This window comes from Babylonia areolata, chromosome 6, assembly GCF_041734735.1.
Source record: "Babylonia areolata isolate BAREFJ2019XMU chromosome 6, ASM4173473v1, whole genome shotgun sequence".
NCBI classification, from domain to species: domain Eukaryota; kingdom Metazoa; phylum Mollusca; class Gastropoda; order Neogastropoda; family Buccinidae; genus Babylonia; species Babylonia areolata.
The window spans coordinates 31,493,889-31,501,388 of record NC_134881.1 but is presented as its reverse complement, the minus strand read 5'-3'; positions in this window follow the sequence as shown (position 1 = coordinate 31,501,388).

Here is a 7,500-nt window from a genome sequence, read left to right as displayed (position 1 = left end):
CGAGTGAACGTGTGAATTGCAGCCCATGAACGCAGAAGAAAAAGAAGAAGAAGATATGCTTTCACCTTTGACTTTCTCATGTGGGGTTTCTGAAATGACATTGTGACTGTCTTAATATCATGTCCGGTTTGGATTTCTGTAATACTTTCCATTGAATGAATGGAACATCTGGGTTTTTTTTACAAACATGTGACCTTGTTGAGTTTTTGTCTCTGTTGTGAAATTGCATCTGGTCAATTTATCTAATTCGATATGATAAAGTTGTTCTGATCTGATCTGCTCTGATCTCGTCTCGTCTCGTCTCATCTCATCTCATCTCGTCTCATCTAATCTCATCTCATCTCGTCTCGTCTCGTCTCATCTAATTTCATTTCATCTCATCTCGTCTCGTCTCATCTCATCTCGTCTCATCTAATCTCATCTCGTCTCATCTAATCTCATCTCATCTCATCTCGTCTCATCTCATCTCATCTCATCTCGCCTCATCTAATCTCATCTAATCTCGTCTCATCTAATCTCGTCTCATCTCATCTCGTCTCATCTCATCTCATCTCGTCTCATCTAATCTAATCTCGTCTCATCTCGTCTCATCTAATCTCATCTTATCTTTAGGCCTTCAACAGCTGGACAAGTAAAGTAAAAGTAATAACAAAAAAAAACAGTCGCCCTCCCAGAGACAGATCGGAGAGAGAGGGAGGAGGGGTGGGGGTTGGGGGGGGGGGGAAGGAGAGAGAGAGAGAGAGAGAGAGATAGGAATGGGGGTAAAGGCCGGGGGGGGGGGGGATGAGAGCAGGAAGAAGAGGCAGCGAAAGTAAACGGATGGCACCTTATTAGCCATAACCTCCGTCGTTATTCTTGCATACATGAATACCCAATTCAGCCAGCAGCTGTGTGACTGACAGACAGACAATGAACCTCGGAGGCTCGCGCGTCGTTTAGTAGACTTGTGAAACAAAATGACCTTGACGCCGAAGTTATGGTGCACTGCTCGCCTCAAAAAGTAATCATTACACGGTTCGCAGACAAAACTAGAAAGACATGGACAAAGAACTCAGAACTCAGAACTCAGAAAGTTTAATGTACATCGGCCTTGGGCCACAATACAATGGGGAAGGGTGGATCGGTGAGGTTGCATATAACATTGTGTTATCCATAGCAACAACAACAACAACAAAAACAAGTACAAACTTAAAGAATAATACTTAAACAATGTGCCCATCATATAGACATTTGTTTTTATATAGTATTTCACCATGCTTGATCACTGACTGCAGATTAACTTTTTCCTTGTATTGGTAGCATGGAAAATATATCTTGATACATTATGTCTGTGATTGAAATTTGTTGCTCCAAGTAGCACATGCAAGAGGAGTCTAGCCGATTCTTTCAATATTCTCTTTCTTAAATCTTCATATACGATGCAGACAAAGAGAGATGGGGAGGGAGAGGAAAAAAGACAGACGGATTCAGATGGTTTATTCATTTTAGGCCTAGGCCCCTCCTGAAGGTGAATGTGAACAGACAATAATCCTGATACCAAATATAGACACAAAGATGAAAACAATGCAACTACAGATATATCAGGTTAATCAGGAACATTAAGAAGTAAGTATTTCCCTATATCTAAAGGCTTTGTAGAAAAACAGAGACACATTTCGCACAACATTACGATCAATACAGGACAACAATAAAACCAGTTTGAAAAGACAAGGTTGTCGATAGTATCTGGGTCGAATAAATGTTTCTCTAATTTCTTTCAGTACTTCACAACTGAGAACAAAATGAACTTCATCTTCTTTGTTAACGTTTACACAAAGGACAAATCAAATCAGATTCTCTAACATGTTTGTATCTATACCAATGTACAACCAAATCAGAAATACTCAGTCTAAACATCATAGTGATATCTTTTATATGTTTGTCAAGATTCAGAAGCAAATATGGTTTCACAACATGCGAGACAGAAAATGCGCTAAAAGTAACATGCTCTACAGACAGGTGGAGACCAAGAGAGACAAGGCAAGACAAATGGTTCATTGACTTAAGCCTTGTTAAGCATGTGTGGGTGTATGTGTGAATGTGTGTCTTCATGTTTTACATTTATTTGCTTATTTATCATCATTGTTGTCTTATTTATTTACTTATTTATGTATTTATTTATTTATTTATTTATTTATTATTATTACTACTACTACCTTTTTTCATACTATAATTATTATTTATTTATTTATCTATTTATGTATTTATTTACTTATTTATGTACGCTTATCTATTATTTATCAACCTTTTTTTTCTATCTCAAGGCCTGACTAAGCGCGTTGGGCTACGCCGCTGGTCAGGCATCTGCTTGGCAGATGTGGTGTAGCGTATATGGATTTGTCCGAACGCAGTGACGCCTCCTTGAGCTACTGAAACTGAAACTGAAACTGACTTAAGCCTTGCTCATATCAGGGGAGGGGGGAAAGGGGAAATCAACAGCACCGAAACATATACATGTAAAATGTTCTTCCACACTCTCCGATACACACATACTCGCACACACTCAGACGTTCACAAAATGGAATATGGACCTGGACAAAGTGGTTTTCTGTTTACACATCTTGGAACATGTGAAACCCAGAAAGAGAGAAAAAAGAAAAGAGAGGATGAATGAGAGAACAGACAGAGACAGACACACAGAGTCACGTTAATACAAACAGAGACACAGAGAGAGTCACATTAATAAAAAAATTAAGCATTCATATATGCAGGGGATAAAGCGAACCATTCTTCAAACTATACGACCGACCGGTCAGCCATAAAAAAAGAAAAAGACTACCACTACCTTGCATCCTTAAGTTTGTGACGTGCTTTCATGGCCCTTCACACACGCACGCACACACGCACATACACACATGCAAATGATGATGATGATCATCATCATCATCATTATCATTCGTAGTAGTAGTAGTAGTAGAACTAATAGTAGTAGTAGTAGTATAAAAAAAAATAGTAGTCGTAGCAGAAGCAGCAGCAGTAGTAGTAGTAGAAGTGGTAGTAGTATATATATATATATATATATATATATATATATATAAATGTAGTAGTAGTGTAATATAAAAAAAAAAATCAATATGTTCATTCATTCAAGCTGTGATTAGTACATTCGCACAAGCAACGTTGACTCAGTGCAAAGCTGTCGACACCAACAGATGTCGCCTATATATGAACGAAGAGGGGCTCAGTTTCAGTTTCAGTTTCAGTTGCTCAAGGAGGCGTCACTGCGTTCGGACAAACCATATACGCTACACCACATCTGCCAAGCAGATGCCTGACCAGCAGCGTAACCCAACGCGCTTAGTCAGGCCTTGAGAAAAAAGAAAAAAAAAAAAAAAGGGGGGGGGGGGGGGGGGGGGCTCAGCGAGTACAAACGAAAACCTAAATCCGTCATATTCACCATACAGTTCTCCAGTGGAACAACAACAACAACAACAATGGAAAACACAGAGAGAGGGGGAGAGCGATAGAGAAGGGACTGCCAAACAAATTGACAAACATACGCAGGAGTATCTTTGCATACAAAGACCTCCGAAGCCAAAAAAGCTTGCGGGTATTTTACCAATAGATTAAATCAGAAAAAAATAATTTCTGCTAAATGCATAGTGAGATTAAAGCAGTGGAGGATTTTGATGAATTAAATTTTAGGTCTGATATTGATTTTCAAAAAGGGTCTCCTCTGGTGTGTGGCCTCCTGGCGACCTAACATCGATGGTTCCCTGTGGACTGCCGACGCTGAAACTGCGATGGACGAACCCGGGTGTGGCCGTGTATGGGGGAATCTAAATGAGCGGCGTGGGAGTAATGCCACTGAAACGGTGCAGATGTTGGGGCAGCAAAAACAACAACAACAACAACAACAAAATTCGCACAAAATGTGTCAGATATTCTACATTCTTCAGACATTGATTTACATGATGTGGCACCTCGTGTTCTGGTGCCACCTGTCCCTCCCTGGGAGTTAACAAAAGAAAACGTCAACATTATGTGCTTCTGACACAACAAAAGGAGAATCTCCACATATAATAGCAGTGTTCGTCAGAACTGAATAAGAAGAAAATTTTGATAATCAGTTAAAAGTTTATACTGTTGGCTTGGTTCTGGATGATAGCAGTGCAGGATCTGCTTTTGTGATTCCTAACCTAAAACCAGAAAGATCTTATTATTTAGGTAAGGGACATTCAATTTCTACAGCTGAATTGGTGGCCACCCTTATGGCCTTAAATCATCTTATTCAAATACCAATGATGAAGAGTGATATCCTATTTTGTGTTGATTCTGAATCTTTTTTCAAAAAAGTTTGCTCCTTTTTGAGAATAATCAGAGAGAAGATTTATTGTTTAAAATTAGGTATTTATTGCAATCTCTGATTATGGAAGGTGGAAATGTTGATTTTTATTGGATACCATCCCATACTGGATTCCTTTATAACGACCAGGCAGAGAGAGCAGCGAAAAGGGAAGCAAAGAATTGTACAAATAGTATAAAAATATATTGCCCATTGTCCTACGTGGATTAATAAGTAATATCCCAGAAAGAGACTTTTATAGATGCTTTCATTCAACTCTAAAACTTCGTAAGTTGACTGTCTCAGATTTGTCCGATTCGCAGACCAATTATGAGTCTAATTTTCCGACTTTGTCTAATACGTTACGAACTGAATATTGTTCTAATGTCAAGTGCATATGCTTTAGTAACCTGACAATTAAGCATATAATTTTTGACTCTGGTTTGATGAAGCCTTATCTGCACGAAAGTGTGTCTTCACAAGTGACTGAGAACGTTGATGTTTTCGACTTTTTGCATTCATTATCAGTTGTTTCGCTTGTTAGATTAACGACTTCTCTTTTACGGAGTTCTTTAAGTAATTTTCTGTAATTGTATTTAGATTTTATTTTCTGTGTTTTCTTTCCAAATGTCACCTAACCCTCTCCCTTATTTGCCTGGTTTCCCACAACTCACCAGTCACCCACATCTCCCTCCTCTTCTAAACGATAATACTCAAATGTATACATTAATACTCTGTGACGGAACATTAAACAAAAGTCCTCCTCTCCCATACTCAGGGTGATATACAGACTAACAGACATGAACAGAGAGACATAAATTTGGGGACACTACCGTGTGTATGCGTGTGTGTGTGTTGTGTGAGTGTGTGTGTGTGTGTGTGTGTGTGTGTGTGTGTGTGTGTGTGTGTGTGTGTGACAGTGTGTGAGTGTGAGTGTGTGTGTGTGTGTGTGTGTGTGTGTGTGTGTGTGTGTGTGTGTGTGTGTGTGTGTGAGACAGTGTGTGAGTGTATGTGTGTGTGTGTGTGTGTGTGTGTGTGTGAGGGAAGGGAAGGGGAGAAGAGAGGAGACCAAAACACCTGCGTCATTCATCGATGTGCGTCAGCTGTGACGGGGAAAGGAATGTGCGCAGAACGCGAGCACTCTGTCCACTGTGATTGCAGAGAGACAGAGACAGAGAGAGAAGAGACAGAGAGAACGAACGAACCTGTTCTTTATTGAGGGAAAGAAAGAGAGACAGAGACAGACAGACAGACAGACTGACAGACAGACAGAGACACAGAGACAGACAGAGAGACAGAACGAACGAAACTTTTCTTTGTTGAGGGAAAGAGAGACAGACAGACAGAGAGATATATATAGAGAGAGAGAAACAGAGACAGAGAGAACCTTTTCTTCACTGAGGAAGACAGACAGACAGACTGACTGACAGACAGAGACACAGAGACAGACAGAGAGACAGAACGAACGAAACTGTTTTTGTTGAGGGAAAGAGAGACAGACAGATAGACAGAGACAGACAGGCTGATAGACAGACAGACAGACAGACAGAGACATAGAGACAGACAGAGACAGACACAGAGACAGAGAGAACGAACGAAGCTTTTCTTTACTGAGGGAAAGAGAGACAGACAGACAGACAGAGAGAGACAGAACGGACGAAACTCTTTTATTGAGAGAAAGAGACAGACAGACAGACAGGGACAGACAGACAGAGAAAGAGAGAACGAACAAACCTTTTCTTTATTGAGGGAAAGAGAGACAGACAGACAGAGACAGACAGACAGAGACAGACACAGAGACAGAGAAAACGAACGAAACTTTTTTTTACTGAGAGAAAGAGACAGACAGACAGATAGACAGAGAGACAGACAGAGAAAAACAGAGACAGAGAGAACGAACGAACCTTTTCTTTATTGAGGGAAAGAGAGACAGACAGACAGAGAGAGATATAGAGAGAGAGAAACAGAGACAGAGAGAACCTTTTCTTCACTGAGGGAGAGAGACAGACAGACAGACAGACAGAGACAGAGAGACAAACAGAGAAAAACAGAGAGAACGAACGAACCTTTTCTTTATTGAGGGAAAGAGAGACAGACAGAGAGAGATATATATATAGAGAGAGAGAAACAGAGACAGAGAGAACCTTTTCTTCACTGAGGGAGACAGACAGACAGACAGACAGACAGAGACAGAGAGACAAACAGAGAAAAACAGAGAGAACGAACGAACCTTTTCTTTACTAAGAGAAAGAGAGACAGACAGACAGAGAGAGAGATATATAGAGAAACAGAGACAGAGAGAACCTTTTCTTCACTGAGGGAGACAGACAGACAGACAGACAGACAGACAGAGACAGAGAGAATGAACGAACCTTTTCTTTATTGAGAGAGACAGACAGACAGACAGACAGACAGAGACACAGAGAGACAGAGACAGTGACAGAGAGAACGACCGAGCCTTTTCTTTATGGGGGGGTTTGTGGGGGGTGCGGGGGGGGGGGGGGAGAGAATAAGCACAAATGGCTTGTTTCATTCTGCCCTCATGAAAAGGGAAAATTGAACAAACACGCAATACAAAATCATGGAATTACATAAACGTTTTGTTTTTTTAATTATGTTTAAAAAAAAAAAAAAAGATTAACAACATAAGTAAATGCATATTATTTAGATGAGAAGGAAAAAGAAGACATAAAGAAGCACACACACCACACACACACACACACACACACACAGATTGTGAGAGCGGGAAAGGTTAAAACATTGTATTTGCAAAGTCCTTCATGAGTTCTGAATGGTACATTTTGAACACATTTATACTAGTTTGGACATTGAGAATGGCTGATATATTCCACAATAAACCGCCTGAGTATAACAGACTAGAACCAAATAGTTCAATTTTCCGACGGGGTAACATTTGGTGCCATTTAATTTATCTTTTTATTTTTCATTCATTTTATTTGTTTGTTGTTTTCTTCTCATGTTGAACATGTGCTGCTTCCAAAAAGAAAATCTCTGTACCAAAGTATAGGCAATAAAATTTGTGTATTGTATTGTATTGTCTTATGGATGTGGCGATTGTCGTTTGTTTGTTTGAAATTTACTTTCTTTTGAAGGTGGGGGCTTTGCTGTATTTTAATACCCAGATTCAAACACTCGACTGTTGACCGCCGTTCTTT